The sequence below is a fragment of the Zea mays genome, chromosome 9, assembly GCF_902167145.1.
Source record: "Zea mays cultivar B73 chromosome 9, Zm-B73-REFERENCE-NAM-5.0, whole genome shotgun sequence".
In the NCBI taxonomy this organism is placed as follows: Eukaryota; Viridiplantae; Streptophyta; class Magnoliopsida; order Poales; family Poaceae; genus Zea; species Zea mays.
In genome coordinates this window covers 109,265,876-109,288,430 of record NC_050104.1, presented here as the reverse complement: position 1 = coordinate 109,288,430, position 22,555 = coordinate 109,265,876, and the positions used below count along the sequence as shown (strand labels likewise).

The following is a 22,555-nucleotide window of genomic DNA, read 5'->3' as shown; positions in this document are numbered from 1 at the left end:
GAAGGTACAGCTTCAGTAGTTGTCATGCTTTCAATAGACGGCACCTTCGGAGCTGAAGCTCCTGGTGGTGTTGCTTCGATGACTTCTGTCATAGTAACGATTCTTTGCCTTTTTGGCCTAGATGCCTTCGTTTTTGCGGGCTCCTTTTCCTTCTGAAAAAGCTTTGTCAAATGTAGCCCCAGTGGACTTAGTTTGACAGGCAAAGATTCAGTCATTACCTTTAAGATTTCCTCTACTTCAGTAGCAGAGGGTGTCGCATAAGTCCCTTCTCCTTCATCAATTGGTTTTTGCTTCGGAGTCGAAGCCTTTCTTTTCTTCGGAACAACTGTTTTCGCCTCAGACTCTTGTTTTTTCTTCTTCGGTTGATCTTCATCGTCTTTATTCAGAGCACTAGCTACTCTCTTCCTTTTTTGGCCTTCGGCACCCTTGTCTAGCCGCTCGTAGTCAGGATATTCAAAACCTATAGCATCCATCACTCGGTTTAGCCTTCGCTTCGGACGGGTGCTGAAGGCCGCAGTCATCAATTGGTCTTCTTTTTTAGAATAATTTCCGAGTATTTCATTGCACATTACTTCGATTGTGTCCAGCCATTCTTGGCAAGGCACTTTGAAATGTCTCTTGAATTTGTAATGGTAAGGCAACCAGATAAGTTCTCTTTCCTTCTTTTTTCCTTCAAGCTTCGGCATGGCCCACTCTTTCATAGTTGGAAACACTTTGAAAGCTAAAAATTCTTGCACTAAGTCCCTAGTGCCAATATGCTCCGCGATAACTCTAAATTCAGCCAACGCAATTTGGGTTGGACCCTCTGGTGTCATATTGCACGGGGGTCTGGTCTCTCCGAAGATCAGCTCTAACGGACTCTAGACCAGCTTCTCCTTATCATCATCAATTTTGACGTAAAACCATTCAGATTTCCAGCCAGCTGGCCACTTGCTTCGATAACTGATCACTGGAAATTTTGTAGTCTTGTGGTAGGCAAAATTGTAGCAGCCGAAGTTTTCATGTAACCCATCTCCTCTAGCCTTGGTCTGGTAATGAAGCTCATGCACTCGGCAGAAACCTTCGGCAAATGGTTCCACCCCTTGGCTTTGGAGAGCCCAAATGTAAACGCTAAGCCTAACAATAGCGTTAGGAGTTAGCTGATGAAGGTAGATCCCAAACTTCTTCAGCACATCTGCAATCATCTTATTCAAAGGGAATCTTAAACCAGATTTAAAGAAACTTTTAAAGATTACTACTTTATCTTTTCCTGGCTTCGGAGTAGTTTCTTCTTCACCAAAACGAACCAGCTCTTTCTTTTCTTCACTTAAATAGCCCAATTTCAGCATCTTAGGTAAGTTACCTTAGGTGATGGTGGATTTTCTGAAATCCAGATGGCTGGGTTTGCTCGGCACCGCGCTGCTATAATCATCTTCAGACTCGGTCTCCTCAGCATCAGCTTGCTCTGCTTTAGCGGCAGGGACGTCCTCCGATGTTACCAGCCCAGATCGCTTCATTGCTTCAGAAATCGGAACAGTCTCAGTAGCTTCGGTCTCATCTCCCTCACGATCAACCCTAGCAGTGGAGCAAACTCTAGCCATTTGATTATGATTTTCTTGAAAATTTTGTTGTTGACTTTTTTGATTTTCACGAAGCTTCTCCTCTTGTGACGAAGCAGAATCAAAAGCGACACTTCGTTTGAGCACGATGATCAAGCTTCGGCTATGGCTAAAATTTTGGCAGCAAAACAGTGCAATAGCAATGAATGCTGTGGTAACTTCACACCTACCCGTCTGTTTATATAGTGCTGCAGGGGGGAAGGTGAATCGTCAAGGTCTCCCGCACCGAGCAAACAGTCACCCGCACTCGCTGAACAGTGGGCCACAAGGTTCAAGAAAGTGAATTGCTGGGGCGCGCGTAACTGCTGCAAGATGGGGCCACCGCGCGCGCGGATTATTTTAATCGTTTCTCGCCAACGAGCTCAGGGAAGGTGTTTTTCGGATCTTCGGCATCCCGAAGCCTAGAAGACTTTTTCACAGATCAAGCTCGTTACGAAAAACGATCTAGCACCGCGAAGGGGCTACTGTTGGGGGTATGCTTCGTAGCCGAAGATCCTAAAGAAAGAGAACACCTTCGGCAGATCCTCTCAGGAATAGTGTCGAAGCTATTACTTATAGAGCTTCGGCATAGTGACAGATCTCAAGACAAAGGGACGAACCGACTTAAAGATGAATTGACTTAAAAACCCATGATGTTTTGTGTCATTATTGTAATCGATTGTAAAGGACATAAATGTAATTTTACATAGGCTGCGCCTTGTGCCTATAAATAGGTGAACAGTTCCCCTGCACTGTTCACGCAATCCTGTAATTGCTGACGCATTACGCTGGAATTATTTTCTGTCAAGACGAAGGTATAACTGTACCAAAATATCATGTTTTAATATTTAAGTTCATATTATGAAATATATGAAGAATGTAATTTGTTTTTAATAGATCTTCATCTAATGTTTAATATTTTATATTTTATTTCGCATTGTTGTATGTCTGATCACGAAGGTATGACCTTCGTGGTATTATGTCCGTGGCCTTCGTCCGAAGTTCATTAAATCCTTGGGGATATAATGCTTCAGTGGACGAAGGGCATTATTATTTAACATTTTATGTTGCCTTGTTCTTAATTCATAGCATTTGAGAATAAGTCCCAACAAAACTATTGCTAGTCACATGTAGACTAGATGAAACATGTACAGTAAGGTCATGGAAATGCTCAAGAAACTCTGCCATCTTCTTTGCATTCTCCCAATCACCTTCATCAGGGTAACCATCACCCTTCCTTTCTTCATAGCTTTAAGCATGAGATAGGTGTAGTTCCATCTAGTTGGGACATCAAGCTTTAGAAATGCCTTTGTGTTCAACCCCTCTTCCTCAGCATTTTCTTTGAACTTAACCAATCTTGAAGTCCCATCTTTGATATATCTAATAGCACCTCTAACACGCTTCACTGAGATGTCCACTTCTTTCAAACCATCTCGCACAATAAGGTTAATAACATGGGCAACACACCTCTGATCTTGGTGCCATCTTCTTCCTTTCATGTTGTGCACAATCCTTGTCAAGGTCAACCACCTCTTGATCAGCAGCCCCTTGTGATTGTGATGGTTGTGTTTGTGTCCCATCATTTTCTAGAGTGCCAGTGCCCACTGATTCCATTCCCTTGTCCAATATGTCTTCAGGTTCAGGCATCTATTAAAAAGGAAACACATAGTAAGGAATTAAAGAAATAATATTTCTACTGATCAAATCTGCTAGAACAAATGTGTTAGAACAAAAATCTGCTAGATCAAATCATATTAAGAACTAATATTTCTACTGATCAAATCTGCTAGAACAAATGTGTTAGACTTAGAACAAAAATCTGCTAGATCAAATCATATTAAATTATTAAGAACTATTATTTCTACTGATCAAATCTGCTAGAACAAATCTACTAGAACAAAAATCTACTAGATCAAATCTGCTATAACAAAAAAAAACCCAAGCACTGAGCACTTAGCACATACGTTGCAAGATTCCTCCGATGTTGGTGCCGTTCTTCAATGTTGGCTTCACTACACCACGAGATCGGCACCGGGCAGTTGAGCACAGGTCGCGGGCGTGCACCGTGGCACCGTGCTGGGCTACTGGCCTATCTGGCGGGTGGTGGCTCGCGCAAATCAGCCTGGGCGGCTCGCAGTCTCGCACGTCAAATCAGCCTGGGCGCCTCCGCGCCTGACAGTCACGCGGTCGGCACAGCGGTCAGCGGGTAGTCGATACGACGGAACGCGGCTCGGTGCAGGGTGGTCGACACTCGGCAGTGGTAGGACGGCGCCGTGGCACGGTGGCGGACAATGGACTGGTGCTCCGTGCTCGACGACGGCGGCTGCTGCTAGCTAGGGTTGGATTGGATGGACAGGTCGCCTAGCCCGAATTTTTTATATTTTAGCCCTTCCTCGGAAAAAAATACATGTTTGGACCTTAGAAAATTTTAATGTCATTTTTGGACCCTCTGCTCGGCGCCATCGCCAATGGCGCCGAGGTAACACAGCTCGGCGCCATAGGCTATGGCGCCGAGGTACGTGCTACGCTAGCACAACCTGAACGACGTGGCGCCAACGTGGTACCGAGCTCAGCGCCAAGATCTATGGCGCCGAGCTCGGATATGTAACGACAAAGCATGTTTAGCTCAGTCGGTAGAGTGTAAGGCTTTTAACCTTGAGGGGTTGTGGGTTCAAGCCCCATGGTATACGTTCAATATTTTTTTTTGTTTTTGTCACTAATTTGTTTTTTTGTTGTCCATATTTTTCGTTTATGTCGCTGATTTGTCCGTTCAGATTTATTTTTCATCTAGTTTTTTTTGTTTTTGTGACTGATTTATTTATTCATCTAGATATTTTTTGTTTTTGTTTTTGTTTATTCAAACTCCGTGACGCAAGTACCATGCACATAAGTAACCCACTCTATAGAAGTACGGAGTACTTTATAAAATCATCAAGTCACTCTTTATTTATACCTAGTATATTTATATTTTGGACTCTAATTATAATTTTTTTTTGTTTATTAAGTATATTTATATTTTGGACTCTAAAACTCCAATAATCTAATGTATTCGAAATTATACTTTTTAATATTAATTAAAATTTATCCTAGCTAAACCGGTGGCCGCTAACCAATGCAAGTATATTTATATTTTGGACTCTAAAACTCCAATAATCTAATGTACTCGAACTCACAACCTCAAGGTTGCGTGCATTATTGCGCCCGTGACCGCGATGCACCATAGCTAAACCGGTGGCCGCTAACTAATGCAAGTACGTTTCCTTAAGCTTAATAAACGAACAAAGCGTACTTGACGATGAGCACGCACATGCACGCACCATGTATACTTTTATCATCCATGAGATAAGTATATAATGGAGTATACTTTTATTTAGTGCAGAGGAAAAAAAGATGAATATGTGTGCTTCTTTTTACTGGGAATATGTTATTATGTTTTTAGAATTTATGTTCAAAAGAACTCAATGAAAATATAATATTTTTATGTGGTCATGATTGAAGTAAGAGTGTTCTCATTTGATTTTTATTGTGGTTAGCTGAGCAAACAAGGGGGAAAGTTGACGGCTTGCGGCCACTGTGGCACACAGCCGCTGTGCTCGCTGGATAAACAAAAAAATATGGACGGATAAACAAATCAGTCACAAAAACAAAAAATCTGGATAAAAAATAAATCTAGACGGACAAATCAGCGACATAAACGAAAAATCTGGACAACAAAAAAAATCAGTGACAAAGACAAAAAAAGGTATTAAAACATGCCCATCGTGGGGCTTGAACCCACATCCACAAGGTTAAAAGCCTTGTGCTCTACCAACTGAGCTAGACAAGTTTTGTGTACATAATAGAGCTCGGCGCCAAGATCTATGGCGTCGAGCTCGGTGCCACGTCGGTGCCACGACGTCCGTTTGTGCCAGCGCAGCACGTACCTCGGCGCCATAGCCTATGGCGCCGAGCTGTGTTACCTCGGCGCCATTGGCGATGGCGGCGAGCAGAGGGTCCAAAAATGACAATAAAATTTTCTAAGGTCCAAACGTGTATTTTTTTCGAGTAAGGGCCAAAATATAAAAAATCCGGTCGCCTAGCTACTCGGCTACTCGGCAGTCTCTCTCGGTTGGACCGCTGGAGCTTGGAGGCCTCAGGACAGGAGTCAGGCCTAAAGCTGGAGCCTTGCCGCATCACGATTCACGCATGCCCGCATGCGCATGCCGCCTTGCTTGTCCGTAATGGGCCTTGTTCCTAATGGGCTTGTGTTGTATTCGGGTACTAGTTTACTATTCGGGTACCGGGTAATTGAACCCGAAATTCGCTATAAAATTTCGGGTACCAGGAGGTTATACCCAAATTAGATTTCAGGTTTTTCGGGTTCGGGATTCGGGTATCGGGTTTTATGCCCAGTCCTAATCGGCGCCAAGTTCTCCGGGCAGTACAACGACGCCTATAACTGAGCAGTCCTCCAATGTATGTCACCTCTACTCTACTCTACTCATCTCCATTCTCTTGTAGTCTTGTAATGTGGTCTTTGAGCTACTAATAGATTTATGTCCTAGTGAAGATACTGGATACTGAATGCTTCATTTAGATCTGTGTAGTGTTGTCAAATGTCAACTGTGGTCTTTGAGCTATTAATAGATTTCTGATTTTTATTTTCAAACTTTATCTTGTAGATGGGGGACATTGATGATGTTGTTGTTAACAAAAGAACCGATAGCGACAGATGCAGACAAAGGCAAGGAAGAGCAGCCCAATGATGCACCAGCAGAGGAGGATGGCAAGAAAAGGAAAGCTATTGCTCCAAGGTCAGATGTATGGGAACATTTCAGCAAAGTTAGAACTGAAGGAGGGGAAGACAGAGCCAAGTGTAGGTATTGTGGCAAGCTATTTCGCTGTGACACAAGGACAAATGGTACATCTTTTCTGAAAGGTCATCTAAAGGTTTGCAAGAAGAATCCAAACAAACTAGTAATTGATAATCAACGTACTTTACAACTACAACCTTGTCCTGGCAATAGTAGTGTTGGTACTGTTTCAACATGGAAATTTGATCTGGATTACTTAAAGAATACTTTTGTTGAAATGATAATTGAGGATGAACAACCTTTTGTCTTGTCTGAACGTCCTGGTCTTAGAAAGTTTCTAGCTAAAGCATGCCCACGTTTTGTTATGCCATCTAGGAGAACTGTCACTAGAAACTGCGTGAAAGTGTACGATGTGCAAAAAGAAAAGCTCAATAATTTCTTGAAGGAAAATTGTGCTAGAGCTAGCCTCACAACTGATACATGGACATCAAACACGAACCAAAACTATATGTGTGTGACACTGCATTTTATTGATAATGATTGGAAGCTCCATAAAAAATCATAAGATTCTTCTTGGTTAAAGGTCATAGAGGAGAAGATATTGGTAAATCCTTAGAGAATTGCTTGGCTCAATGGGGCATTGATAAAATTTGTACAATAACAGTGGACAATGCTAGTGCAAGTAATAATGCAATTAAGTACATGAAGAGGGTATTGAATGAATCAAAGGGTAGCATTGCTGAAGGAGAGTATCTCCATATGAGATGTGTGGCACATATCATCAACCTGATAGTAATGGAAGGCTTGAAGGAAATTGATATATCAGTGAAACGTGTTCGCGAGGTTGTTAAGTTTATCAAGGGTGGGACATCTAGGTTTGCAAGGTTCAAGAAATGTGACGAATTAGCTAAGGTTCAATCCAAAGCATTTTTAAAACTTGATGTTTGCACTAGGTGGAACTCAACCTACCTTATGCTAAATGTTGCACAGCAGTATGAAAAGGCATTTGAGAGGTATAGTGATGAAGACCCATACTATAAGCTAGAATTAGAAGGTGAGGATGGTCCTGGAGTACCTGATAAAGCTGATTGGCAAAAAGCTAGAAAGATGTCATAATTTCTTGAGCACTTTTATGAACTAATCCTACGTGTTTCTGCCACAAGTCATCCCACATCTCACACCTATTTCCATGAGATTGCTGATGTTTTGGTTTTCTTACGAGGATGGTGCAAGTGAAAGGGAATTAGGCTTACACCTAGTTCCTAAAGAATTTTGGTGGTTGAATTGCCCAACACAAATAATTGGACTAACTAGTTTGCTCTAGTGTATAAGCTATACAGGTGTAAAAGGTTCACACTTAGCCAATCAAAAGATCAAATATTGGATTCAACAAAGGAGCAAAGGGCCAACCGAAGGCACCCTGGACTGGTGCACCGGACTGTCCGGTGCACCACCGGACATGTCCGGTGCACCAGGGAAGACCGACTTCAAACTCTTCACCTTCGGGAATCTCCAGAGGCAACTCCGCTATAATTCACCGGACTGTCCGGTGTACACCGGACATGTCCGGTGCTCCAAAGAAGAGCTGCCTCAGGAACTCGTCAGCCTCGGGAAATCGGAACGTCTGCTCCGCTATAATTCACCGGACATGTCCGGTGTACACCGGACTGTCCGGTGCATCCACGGAGCAACGGCTACTTCGCGCCAACGGACACCTGTAGGCGCATTCAATGCGCGCTAGAAGCGCGCAGAAGTCAGGCACGCCCATACTGGCGCACCGGACATTGAACAGTACATGTCTGGTGTGCACCGGACACCCAGGCGGGCCCAGAAGACAGAAGCTCCAACGGTCGGAATCCAACGGCTTTGGTGACGTGGCTGTCGCACCGGACATGTCCGGTGTGCACCGGACTGTCCGGTGCGCCATCGAGCAGATATCCTCACCAAACGGCTAGTTTGGTGGTTGGGGCTATAAATACCCCCAACCACCCACCATTCATTGCATCCAAGTTTTCCACTTCCCAACTACTTACAAGAGCTCTAGCATTCAATTCTAGACACACCAAAGAGATCAAATCCTCTCCAAACTCCACACAACGCCCTAGTGATTAGTGAGAGAGATTTGCTTGTGTTCTTTCGAGCTCTTGCGCTTGGATTGCTTTCTTCCTTCTTGATTCTTTCTTGCGATCAAAATCACTTGTAATTGAGGCAAGAGACACCAATTTTGTGGTGATCCTTGTGGGAACTTTGTGTTCCGAGTGATTGAGAAGAGAAAGCTCACTCGGTCCGAGGGACCGTTTGAGAGAGGGTAAGGGTTGAAAGAGACCCGGCCTCTGTGGCCTCCTCAACGGGGAGTAGGTTTGCGAGAACCGAACCTCGGTAAAACAAATCCACGTGTCTCACTCTTCATTCGCTTGCGATTTGTTTTGCACCCTCTCTCATGGACTCTATTATATTTCTAACGCTAACCCGGCTTGTAGTTGTGATTATTTTTGAGAATTTCAGTTTCGCCCTATTCACCCCCCCTCTAGGCGACTTTCAATTGGTATCAAAGCCCGGTGCTTCATTAGAGCCTAACCGCTCGAAGTGATGTCGGGAGATCACAACAAGAGGGAGATGGAGACCGGCGACAAGCCCACTACGAGCCAAGGGAGCACTTCATCGGAAGAGTCCCGCACCAAGAGGAAGGAGAAGAAGAAGGACTCCTCCAAACGGAAGGAGAAAAGATCTTCTTCTTCTCACCACAAAGAGAAGAAGGAAAGATCTTCTTCCCACAAGTCGCATCGGAAAGGCGACAAGCACAAGAAGATGAGGAAGGTGGTCTACTACGAGACCGACACTTCATCAACATCGACCTCCGACTCCGATGCGCCGTCCGTAACTTCTAAGCGCCAAGAGCGCAAGAAGTTTAGTAAGATCCCCTTACACTACCCTCGTCCATCTAGACATACTCCATTACTTTCCGTTCCATTAGGCAAACCGCCAACCTTTGATGGCGAAGATTATGCTAGGTGGAGTGATTTAATGAAATTTCATCTAACCTCACTCCATAAAAGTATATGGAATGTTGTTGAGTTTGGAGCACAGGTACCATCCATAGGGGATGAAGATTATGATACGGACGAAGTGGCCCAAATCGAGCACTTCAACTCCCAAGCTACAACCATACTCCTCGCCTCTCTAAGCAAGGAGGAATACAACAAGGTGCAAGGGTTGAAGAATGCAAAGGAAATTTGGGACCTTCTCAAGACCGCGCATGAGGGTGATGAACTCACCAAGATCACCAAGCGGGAAACGATCGAGGGGGAGCTCGGTCGCTTTCGCCTTCGCCAAGGGGAGGAGCCACAAGATATGTACAACCGGCTCAAAACCTTGGTGAACCAAGTGCGCAACCTCGGGAGTAAGAAGTGGGACGACCACGAAGTGGTTAAGGTTATTCTAAGATCTCTTATTTTCCTTAACCCCACTCAAGTTCAATTAATTCGTGGTAATCCTAGATACACACTAATGACTCCCGAGGAAGTAATCGGGAATTTTGTGAGCTTTGAATGTATGATCAAGGGCTCAAAGAAGATCAATGAGCTTGATGAACCCTCCACGTCCGAAGCACAGCCGGTGGGATTCAAGGCGACGGAGGAGAAAAAGGAGGAGTCTACATCGAGTAGACAACCAATTGACGCCTCCAAGCTCGACAATGAGGAGATGACTTTAATCATCAAAAGCTTTCGCCAAATCCTCAAGCAACGGAAGGGGAAGGATTACAAATCCCGTTCCAAGAAGGTTTGCTACAAGTGTGGTAAGCCCGGTCACTTTATCGCTAAATGTCCATTATCAAGTGACAGTGACAGGGATAACGACAAGAAGGGAAAGAGGAAAGAAAAGAAGAGGTACCACAAGAAGAGGGGCGGCGATGCCCACGTGTGCCGCGAGTGGGACTCCGACGAGAGCTCCACCGACTCCTCCTCCGACGAGGACGCCGCCAACATCGCCGTCACCAAGGGACTCCTCTTCCCAAACGTCGGCCACAAGTGCCTCATGGCAAAGGACGGCAAAAGGAAGAAGGTAAAATCAAGATCCTCCACTAAATATGAAACCTCTAGTGATGAGGATGATGCTAGCAATGAGGAGGATAACTTGCGCGTTCTTTTTGCCAACCTTAACATGGAACAAAAGGAAAAACTAAATGAGCTAATTAGTGCCATCCATGAAAAGGATGACCTCTTGGACTCCCAAGAGGACTTCCTAATCAAGGAAAATAAAAAGCATGTTAAGGTTAAAAATGCTTATGCTCTAGAGGTAGAAAAATGTGAGAAATTATCTAGTGAGCTAAGTACTTTCCATGATACTATTACCAACCTTAAAAATGAAAATGCTAGTTTAAATGCTAAGGTTGACTCACATGTTTGTAATGTTTCAATTCCCAATCTTAGAAATGATAATGATGATTTGCTTGCTAAGATTGAAGAATTAAGCATTTCTCTTGCTAGCCTTAGGGTAGAAAATGAAAATTTAATTGCTAAGACTAAAGAACTAGATGTTTGCAATGTTACAATTTCCGATCTTAGAGATAATAATGATATCTTGCGTGCTAAGATCGTTGAACTTAATTCATGCAAACCCTCTACATCTAGTGTTGAGCATGTTTCCATTTGTACTAGATGTAGAGATGTTGATATTAATGCTATTCATGATCACATGACTTTGATTAAACAACAAAATGATCATATAGCAATATTAGATGTAAAAATTGCCGAGCATAACTTAGAAAATGAAAAGTTTAAATTTGCTAGAAGTATGCTCTATAATGGGAGACACCCTGGCATTAAGGATGGCATTGGCTACCAAAGGGGAGACAATGTCAAACTTAGTGCCCCTCCTAAAAGATTGTCAAATTTTGTTAAGGGCAAGGCTCCCATGCCTCAGGATAACGAGGGTTACATTTTATACCCTGCCGGTTATCCTGAGAGCAAAATTAGGAAAATTCACTCTAGGAAGTCTCACTCTGGCCCTAACCATGCTTTTATGTATAAGGGTGAGACATCTAGCTCTAGGCAACCAACCCGTGCTAAGTTGCCTAAGAAGAAAACTCCTAGCGCATCAAATGATCATAGTATTTCATTTAAAACTTTTGATGCATCATATGTGCTTACTAACAAATCCGGCAAGATAGTTGCCAAGTTTGTTGGGGGCAAACACAAGGGCTCCAAGACTTGTGTTTGGGTACCCAAAGTTCTTGTTTCTAATGCCAAAGGACCCAAAACCGTTTGGGTACCTAAAGTCAAGAACTAAAATTGTTTTGTAGGTTTATGCATCCGGGGGCTCAAGTTGGATACTCGACAGCGGGTGCACAAACCATATGACAGGGGAGAAAAAGATGTTCTCCTCATATGAGAAAAACCAAGATCCCCAACGAGCTATCACATTCGGGGATGGAAATCAAGGTTTGGTCAAAGGTTTGGGTAAAATTGCTATATCACCTGACCATACTATTTCCAATGTTTTTCTTGTAGACTCTTTAGATTACAATTTGCTTTCCGTTTCGCAACTTTGTCAAATGGGCTACAACTGTCTATTTACTGATGTAGGTGTCACTGTCTTTAGAAGAAGTGATGATTCAATAGCATTTAAGGGTGTTAGAGGGTCAGCTATACTTGGTAGATTTTGATAGAGCTGAACTCGACACTTGCCTAATTGCTAAGACTAACTTGGGTTGGCTCTGGCACCGCCGACTAGCCCATGTTGGAATGAAGAATCTTCATAAGCTTCTAAAGGGAGAACACATTTTAGGACTAACCAATGTTCATTTTGAGAAAGACAGGATTTGTAGCGCATGCCAAGCTGGAAAGCAAGTTGGCACTCATCATCCACATAAGAACATCATGACTAGTGACAGGCCACTGGAGCTCCTACACATGGACCTATTTGGCCCGATCGCTTACATAAGCATCGGCGGGAGTAAGTACTGTCTAGTTATTGTGGATGATTATTCTCGCTTCACTTGGGTGTTCTTTTTGCAGGAAAAATCTCATACCCAAGAAACCTTAAAGGGATTCTTGAGACGAGCTCAAAATGAGTTCGGCTTAAGGATCAAGAAAATTAGAAGCGACAACGGGACGGAGTTCAAGAACTCACAAATAGAAGGCTTCCTTGAGGAGGAGGGCATCAAGCATGAGTTCTCTTCTCCCTACACCCCACAACAAAATGGTGTAGTGGAGAGGAAGAATCGAACTCTATTGGACATGGCAAGAACCATGCTTGATGAGTACAAGACACCGGATCGGTTTTGGGCCGAGGCGGTCAACACCGCCTGCTACGCCATCAACCGGTTATATCTACACCGAATCCTCAAGAAGACATCCTATGAACTCCTAACCGGTAAAAAGCCAAATATTTCATATTTTAGAGTTTTTGGTAGCAAATGTTTTATTCTTGTCAAAAGAGGAAGAAAATCTAAATTTGCTCCTAAAACTGTAGAAGGCTTTTTACTAGGATATGATTCAAACACAAGGGCATATAGAGTCTTTAACAAGTCCTCAGGACTAGTTGAAGTTTCTTGTGACGTTGTGTTTGATGAGACTAACGGCTCTCAAGTAGAGCAAGTTGATCTTGATGAGATAGGTGAAGAACAGGCTCCGTGCATCGCGCTAAGGAACATGTCCATTGGAGATGTGTGTCCTAAGGAATTCGAAGAGCCTCCACATGCACAAGATCAACCATCCTCCTCCACGCAAGCATCCCCACCAACTCAAAATGAGGACGAGGCTCAAGTTGATGAAGGGGAAGATCAAAGAAATGAGCCACCTCAAGATGACGGCAATGATCAAGGGGGAGATGCAAATGATGAAGACAAGGAGGATGAACAACCAAGGCCGCCACACCCAAGAGTCCACCAAGCAATACAACGAGATCACCCCGTCGACACCATCCTCGGCGATATTCATAAGGGGGTAACCACTCGATCTCGTGTTGCACATTTTTGTGAGCATTACTCTTTTGTTTCCTCTATTGAGCCACACAGGGTAGAGGAAGCACTTCAAGATTCGGATTGGGTGATGGCGATGCAAGAGGAGCTCAACAACTTCACAAGGAACGAGGTATGGCATTTAGTTCCACGTCCTAACCAAAATGTTGTAGGAACCAAGTGGGTCTTCCGCAACAAGCAAGATGAGCATGGTGTGGTGACAAGGAACAAAGCTCGACTCGTGGCCAAGGGATATTCACAAGTCGAAGGTTTGGATTTTGGTGAAACCTATGCACCCGTAGCTAGGCTTGAGTCAATTCGTATATTATTGGCCTATGCTACTTACCATGGCTTCAAGCTTTACCAAATGGACGTGAAGAGTGCCTTCCTCAACGGACCAATCAAGGAGGAGGTCTATGTTGAGCAACCTCCCGGCTTTGAAGATAGTAAGTACTCTAACCATGTCTATAGGCTCTCTAAGGCGCTTTATGGGCTCAAGCAAGCCCCAAGAGCATGGTATGAATGCCTTAGAGATTTCCTTATTGCTAATGGCTTCAAAGTCGGCAAGGCCGATCCTACTTTATTCACTAAAACTCTTGACAATGATTTGTTTGTATGCCAAATTTATGTTGATGATATTATATTTGGGTCTACTAACGAATCTACATGTGAAGAATTTAGTAGGATCATGACACAGAAATTCGAGATGTCTATGATGGGGGAGTTGAAGTATTTTCTAGGATTCCAAGTCAAGCAACTCCAAGAGGGCACCTTCATTTGCCAAACGAAGTACACTCAAGACATTCTAACCAAGTTTGGAATGAGGGATGCCAAGCCCATCAAGACACCCATGGGAACCAATGGGCATCTCGACCTCGACACGGGAGGTAAATCCGTCGACCAAAAGGTATACCGGTCGATGATTGGTTCATTGCTTTATTTATGTGCATATCGACCGGACATTATGCTTTCCGTATGCATGTGTGCAAGATTCCAAGCCGACCCTAAGGAATCACACCTTACGGCCGTAAAACGAATCTTGAGATATTTGGCTTATACACCTAAGTTTGGGCTTTGGTACCCTCGGGGATCCATATTTGATTTGATTGGTTATTCGGATGCCGATTGGGCGGGGTGTAAGATTAATAGGAAGAGCACATCGGGGACTTGTCAGTTCTTGGGAAGATCCTTGGTGTCTTGGGCTTCAAAGAAGCAAAATTCGGTTGCTCTTTCTACCGCCGAAGCCGAGTATATTGCCGCAGGCCATTGTTGCGCGCAATTGCTTTGGATGAGGCAAACCCTGCGGGACTACGGTTACAAACTAACCAAAGTTCCTCTTCTATGTGATAATGAGAGTGCAATCCGCATGGCGGATAATCCCGTTGAGCATAGCCGCACTAAACACATAGCCATTCGGTATCATTTTCTTCGGGATCACCAACAAAAGGGGGATATCGAGATTTCTTACATTAACACTAAAGATCAATTAGCCGATATCTTTACCAAGCCTCTTGATGAACAAACTTTTACCAAACTTAGGCATGAGCTCAATATTCTTGATTCTAGGAACTTCTTTTGCTAATTTGCACACATAGCACACAAGTATACCTTTGATCATATCTCTTTTATATATGCTATGACTAATGTGTTTTCAAGTGTATTTCAAACCAAGTCATAGGTATATTGAAAGGGAATTGGAGTCTTCGGCGAAGACAAAGGCTTCCACTCCACTCCACTACTCATCCTTCGCCGTCACTCCGAGTATCTCTCCAACTTTGGTATAATCTTCACTCATTTATTTTATGACCAAAGGAGGAGAAAGTACTTCGTAGGGCTCTAATGATTCCGTTTTTGGCGATTCATGCCAAAGGGGGAGAAAGCATGAGCCCAAAGCAAAAGGACCGCACCACCACCTAATTTTTAAAATTTGGAGATTTTCAATTGGTCAATTTCAAATTGGTATCTTATTATGTTCTAAAGGGGGAGGAAGTAGTATTTTAAAAATGATAAATCAAAACCCTCTTGAACACTAAGAGGAGGATCTCATTTAGGGGGAGTTTTGTTTAGTCAAAGGAAAAGCATTTGAAACAAGTGGAGAAAATTTTCAAAACTTGAAAATGCTTTGCAAAAACCCTATTCATCTACCTTTGACTATGTTGCAAAAGGACTTTAAAAAGGATTTACAAAAAGAATTTGCAAAAACAAAACATGTGGTGCAAGTGTGGTCCAATATGTTAAAAACAAAGAAACAATCCATGAACATCATGTAAGTATTTATATTGGCTAAATTCCAAGCAACCTTTGCACTTACATTATGCAAACTAGTTCAATTTATGCACTTCTATATTTGCTTTGGTTTGTGTTGGCATCAATCACCAAAAAGGGGGAGATTGAAAGGGAATTAGGCTTACACCTAGTTCCTAAAGAATTTTGGTGGTTGAATTGCCCAACACAAATAATTGGACTAACTAGTTTGCTCTAGTGTATAAGCTATACAGGTGTAAAAGGTTCACACTTAGCCAATCAAAAGATCAAATATTGGATTCAATAAAGGAGCAAAGGGCCAACCGAAGGCACCCTGGACTGGTGCACCGGACTGTCCGGTGCACCACCGGACATGTCCGGTGCACCAGGGAAGACCGATTTCAAACTCTTCACCTTCGGGAATCTCCAGAGGCAACTCCGCTATAATTCACCGGACATGTCCGGTGCTCCAAAGAAGAGCTGCCTCAGGAACTCGTCAGCCTCGGGAAATCGGAACGTCTGCTCCGCTATAATTCACCGGACTGTCCGGTGCATCCACGGAGCAACGGCTACTTCGCACCAACGGACACCTGCAGGCGCATTCAATGCGCGCCAGAAGCGCGCAGAAGTCAGGCACGCCCATACTGGCGCACCGGACATTGAACAGTACATGTCCGGTGTGCACCGGACACCCAGGCGGGCCCAGAAGATAGAAGCTCCAACGGTCGGAATCCAACGGCTTTGGTGACGTGGCTGTCGCACCGGACATGTCCGGTGTGCACCGGACTGTCCGGTGCGCCATCGAGCAGACAGCCTCACCAAACGGCTAGTTTGGTGGTTGGGGCTATAAATACCCCCAACCACCCACCATTCATTGCATCCAAGTTTTCCACTTCCCAACTACTTACAAGAGCTCTAGCATTCAATTCTAGACACACCAAAGAGATCAAATCCTCTCCAAACTCCACACAACGCCCTAGTGATTAGTGAGAGAGATTTGCTTGTGTTCTTTCGAGCTCTTGCGCTTGGATTGCTTTCTTCCTTCTTGATTCTTTCTTGCGATCAAAATCACTTGTAATTGAGGCAAGAGACACCAATTTTGTGGTGATCCTTGTGGGAACTTTGTGTTCCGAGTGATTGAGAAGAGAAAGCTCACTCGGTCCGAGGGACCGTTTGAGAGAGGGTAAGGGTTGAAAGAGACCCGGCCTCTATGGCCTCCTCAATGGGGAGTAGGTTTGCGAGAACCGAACCTTGGTAAAACAAATCCACGTGTCTCACTCTTCATTCGCTTGCGATTTGTTTTGCACCCTCTCTCGCGGACTCTATTATATTTCTAACGCTAACCCGGCTTGTAGTTGTGATTATTTTTGAGAATTTCAGTTTCGCCCTATTCACCCCCCCTCTAGGCGACTTTCAGCAAGTCTAAAGACAAATTGTGCAGTGCAATGGGCAAAAGAATGCTAGTCAAATATTACAAGTATTAGGGAGATAGAGAAAAAGAAAGAGGGGATCAAATGCTCAACTTGGTTATGTTTTCTGCGTGGCAATTGATCCAAAGTATAAACTTTCTAATTATATTAAGATGACTATTTTTGTTGTGTTTGGTGATGAATCAGGGGAAAAATTGTGGGAAAAAGTGAACATTTTTTTCGTGCTTTGTTTGATGAGTATAGTGAAATATATGGTCAAAGTGACAAGACACCACAACATTCTGATTCTCAAGATAAATCAGTATAGAACAAAAGGCTTATGAGGTCTATAATTGCTCAACAGATGAGTAATAATGGCAATAATACTGTCAAGTCTGAATTAGATAAATATCTTTTAGAGGACAATAAAGAGGACAAAAAAGAGGACAAAAAAGTTTTGATATTCTTAAGTATTGGAAGGACAATGCTACTAGATTGACAATAATGTCTCGCATGGCCCGTGATCTTTTAGCAATTCATATCTCATCAGTTGCTTCTGAGTCAGCCTTTAGCGCGAGGGAGAACACTAGATGAGTTTAGGCTATCCGCAACCGTTACCTCTAAATTTTTCCCCCTATATCACTTTTTCCCCCTATTTTTCCCCTATTTTTTCATCTCCCGCAGCGGTTCCCCCTAAAATACCCCCTATACCCCACTACCACTATAAAATATCATTTTCTATACCAACTATCAATTTTTTATCTACTAACAATTACTCGTGGACCCACAGCACAGTGTTTAGGGTGATGAACAGTGACACGCTAGATCTAGGGGGAGAGAGAAGGGGACCGACACGTAGGGGACGCTGTAGGGGCACCGCTGCGGCCATAGGGTGCCCCCTACAGCCGACATGCAAGGGGAGGGGGGCCGGTAGGGTCGACCGCTGCGCTCAGTCTTAGGAGTTCACTCACCCAGAAATGGTTGAGCGCCTTATCTGTACAAATGATTTGATTCACGGATCTGATTTCATTAGTGTTAAAGAGAAGCTAGAAGAACTGTCCAAACTTGAGAAAGGTAAATTAGTTTGCAGTTTTTATTTTATAATTGTTTCTACTATATTCTTATTGATTTCTACTATTACTGTAGAGTTTTGTGGCCTCACTGTTTCTACGAAGACAACAACCACCCCTAACAATTCTTAATGATGAATAGAGAATATAAGGCTATCAAAGTTTAAGCTCAAATATGTGATCTGTGATCTCAAAATATCAATAATTGGAAGTTATGTAATGTATGACTTGAAGAGTTGAAGTCTGGATTCTCGACCATTTAAATTTGTTGTAATGTTTGTTATTGAATTTGTGACTTGCAGCTTGCTACTAGTTTGTATCTTGCTGTATCCGCTATCCGGTTTGTTGTTTCGGCTGTATCCGATTTGTTGTTCCAGCCGCCTGCAACTGATCTAGTTGTTCCAGCTGTATCCGGTTTGTTGTTTCTATTGTTGACAAGCACTAATCAACAGACTAATAATTTGATTTGTTTGTACATCTCAAATGTTTCTTTCGATTGTAATGCTCGAGTACTTTGCTTAGCACACTTTCTGAATAATATATTTGTTCAGTTAGACATTATGGCTTCGACTATAAGCTGTGGGCTGTGGCAATAAACCGAACAGCCATACATGTAGCTCTGTTGACTACTTGACTGAGATAGATTTCGGATGTTCAGTTTAAACCGAACTCCGAACCGAAAAACCGTATACAACACTGAAAAAACCGAACCAAAAAAACCGATTGCCCAGGCCTAGCTCTAGGCCTAGCTCTAGGGTTGAGCTACCCCCAGGTAGGTTGTATGTACAACACGCAGTAGTTTCCAGCTGAATCTACAGTATCGGCCATGGATGGGTCATCATCCATCTGCGAGCCGCTTCTTCTTGGCCTCCGCCTCGTCGGTCGCCTCCACCTGCGCCTTGGCCGCGCGCATGTCCGCCTCCGCCGCCTCCTGCTCGCTCCTCGCCGTCAACTTGCCCACCTGAAAACACACGCACGAGCGGCGCAACGAACCCAAGTCGTGATCAGTCACGCGGCTTATTGTGTCCCCGTATCGATCGGTACCACAGCACGCAGCGCAGAGGGAGCGGGCGGAACTCGCGTACCAGGCCGAGGAAGGAGGCCTTCACGTGCTGCAGCCACTCGTGCACGGAGACGCCGGCCGCCGCGGCCTCTCGCTGCGCTTTGGACGCCGCCGCCGCCGTCGTGTCCTGCTTCCTCCCGCCGCCGTCATCCTCCATCTCCTCCGACTCGCGAGCCGCGACTGCCCGACGGGAGCAAGCTCTCTTTCTTCCGACGCGGGCGGGACACCTGAACGCGGCTGTGCCTTGGCGGCCTCTAGAGGATGAAGCTGATAATAAAAGGTGAACGGCCTGCCGTCGTGGTTACGTGTCACGTGTGCGTGTGTATGCTTTCTTTTCTTGAGAGCGCCATAGAATCGTACGGCGGCTGATAGCTCCGGTCGCCTGCCACGTTTCGGCGGTCGGTGCCACGGCCCACGTGTCTCTCTGCGAAGTCCGAGGCCGGTACACGTCGCTACCTCATCTTTCTCTCTCTTTTTTTCCTTGACAAAATTCGTTTGTTTCTAATTCTCTCGATACAGATTAATCAATCCTAATACTATATCTCCTCTCATCAGTCTCAGTAAAAAACTTCCTAACTACTTGCTCCAAATGTTAACAGTAGTCAAAATCAACTCCTAGAAGGTAGACTTCTATAGCACAATTTAAGAACGGAGCTAGTAGATAGTCAAATAAAAAACCTACAAAAAGTTAATCACGTATTTACGTTGAAACACAATGTCATTCTATGTCGCCAAATGGTTCAACAAACTGCAGCTGCCCCTAAAATAGCTAACAATTTTAAATCTTTACTAACCCCCTAGCCATGATCCAAACATATTCGCGACACTAGAGTGAGGGTAAAGATTTGTAGCTATTTGGACAGTATGCCATATTGTCGCGCTACCTGAACTCGAAGAAAATATGCTTAATTGTTTTATTGTTGTGATAAAAGCAACACTTCATGTTACCATTTTAATTTCACTTCGGTAGATTATCCTTCGTTAATATATTGTGTCTTTTCTTAAAAACTAAAGGAATATTTTTATTTTTATAGGGGCCTTTAGTTTTCATTTTTTGTTAAAGTTTGGTACATCTAAGTGGATTAAGCCAATATAATATGACTTCACTTAGAATCGACCATCTGCTGACAGATTCCATCGAAATCCATCTTATTCCTTTGATAGAACTATTTTAGCAAGTCGTGGAATTAGATCGTTCCATGCTACTAATTTATGTCGTATCATATCTCTACGCCAAGACAAATTTAAATGCGAAGTACTGAAGACTTTAGTCACACTCACATATTTATGTATTACTATATGATAAGGTATTGGTCCCAAAGGGTTGATGTACCCAACCAGATGTCCTTCCAGAACCTAACCTGAGAACCATTTCTTATAGTTAACTTCCAAACATCAAAAAGTCTTGTTTCACTTTCATTAGCACACCCTAAAAATTTTAATCCCCTGATCTCCAATAGGTTTGTGAGAGTGGTTTCACGTTCAAGTATGTGTTGCGGATCAGCTGTTGCCAAGTTCCATTAGTTATCAAAAGTCTATAAAGCCATTTGCTTAGCAAAGCCTTGTTTTGAATATCTAGATCCCTAATTCCTAATCCTCCTTGATCTTTGGGCTGGCACATAATGCTCCATTTTGTTGGACGGTATTTCTTCTTCTTTCTTGTGCAAAAAAAATCTCGACTGAAAATAATCAAGCTTTTTTAGACGCCTCTTGGAACGGCAAAAAAAACATCATATACATTGGTAGGCTACTCAGCACTAAATTAATCAATGTGAGTCTACCCCCAATAGAAAGATGCTTTCCTTTCCAACTGCTAATTCTTTTTTTTCAAATCGGTCTTCCACCCTTTTCTAGTCCACATTTCTTAGCTTTTTATAATGAATTCGGATACCTAGATACTTTAAAGGGAACTCCCCTTCTTGGCACCCGAAGAGGTCTGTGTAATGGTCCACTGCTTCCTGAGCTTGACCAAAACATAATAACTCACTTTTATGGAAGTTTATCTTCAACCCTGAGGCCTGCTCAAACACACGTAACAAGAGTTTCATGTTTTGAGTTTTGTCCAGGTCATGGTCCATAAACAGGATTGTGTCATCAGCATATTGAAGTATTGAAATACCATCATCTACCAGATGTGTACTACTCCAACAATTTGTCCACCCTCTTTAGCTCTATTTATTAAAATAGTTAGCATGTCAGCCACAAGGTTAAAGAGTGGTGTAGATAGTGGATCACCCTACCAAAGACCTTTTCTTATTTGAAAAAATGCCCAACCTCATCATTAACATTTATGGCCACATTCCCCCCAATAAAAGATTTTATCCAAGTTATCCATTTGGATGAAAAACCTTTCATTCTCAGAGTTTGAAACAAGAAAGGCCATTTTACCTTGTCATAAGCCTTCTTAAAATCTATCTTCAAGATGACTCCACATTGTTTCTTCTGATGAAGTTCATGGATAGTCTCATGAAGAATAACAACCCCTTCAAGGATATTGTGTCCTCACAAGAAGGTTGTTTGAGTTGGCTTAACGACATGGTCAACTATTGAATTTAATCTATTTGGAGCGACCTTGGTAAAAATCTTAAAGCTGGCATTCAAGAGGCAAATAGGGTGATACAGTTGTATAGTATTAACATCTTGTGATTTTGGAATCTGAAAGGGAAATGTGTCCTTAGGCCATTTCTAAGTGTTTTGGTGATTAAGTGCCCAACATTTCACTTTGAACTAACGTGCCTACTGTGAGTATATAAAGAAAGGCAAATTGAGAGATATATGAGTACATTGCAAATCGTATTGAAATGGAGAGACAAAGGTATGAATCTAGCTGTCGGGGACCATAATTAGGGGTACCCCCAAGACTCCTACACTCGGCTGGTAAACACCATCAGCACAAGCTGCAAAGGCTTGATGGGCGCAATTCAGGTCAAGGCCCCATCCACTCAAGGGACACGATCTCGCCTCGCCCGAGCCCAGCCTCGGGCAGGAACAATAGACCCAGGCGGATTCACGCCTCGCCCGAGGGCCTCCTCAAGCAACGGGCGCACCTTCGACTCGCCCGAGGCCCAGCTCGAGCAGGCTTCGCAGTGAAGCAACCTTGGCCAGATCGCCTCGCCAACCGACCGAATCGCAGGAGCATTCAATGCAAGGATCGCCTGACACCTTATCCTGACGCGCGTTTCTCAGTCGGCAGGGCCGAAGTGACCGCAGTCACTTCGCCCCTCCACTGACTGACCTGACAGGAAAATAGCGCCGTCTGCCCTCCTCCGACTGCTGTGCCACCCGACAGGGTGAGGCTGACAGCAGCCGAGTCCAGCCTCAGGCGCCATAGGAAGCTCCGCCTCGCCCGACCCCAGGGCTCGACCCCCGCCTCGACCTCGGAAGACGGTCTCCGCCTCGCCCGACCCCAGGGCTCGGACTCAACCTCGACCTCGGAAG

At 43.8% G+C, this 22,555-nt stretch overlaps 1 long non-coding RNA gene and 1 other non-coding gene across 2 annotated transcripts; both read right to left on the bottom strand.

The window, feature by feature from the left end:
* Window positions 1-5,330: 5,330 nt before the first annotated feature.
* TRNAK-UUU (transfer RNA lysine (anticodon UUU)) lies at window positions 5,331-5,403 on the bottom strand. Its single transcript has one exon. It is a non-coding gene; the product is annotated as a tRNA-Lys (tRNA).
* Window positions 5,404-18,581: 13,178 nt separating this feature from the next.
* On the bottom strand, window positions 18,582-19,451 carry LOC103638827 (uncharacterized). The gene is made up of 2 exons (XR_002749204.2): window positions 19,140-19,451; window positions 18,582-19,015 (listed from the first exon to the last, which is right to left on the bottom strand). It is a non-coding gene; the product is annotated as an uncharacterized lncRNA (long non-coding RNA).
* Between the last annotated feature and the right edge of the window lie 3,104 nt (window positions 19,452-22,555).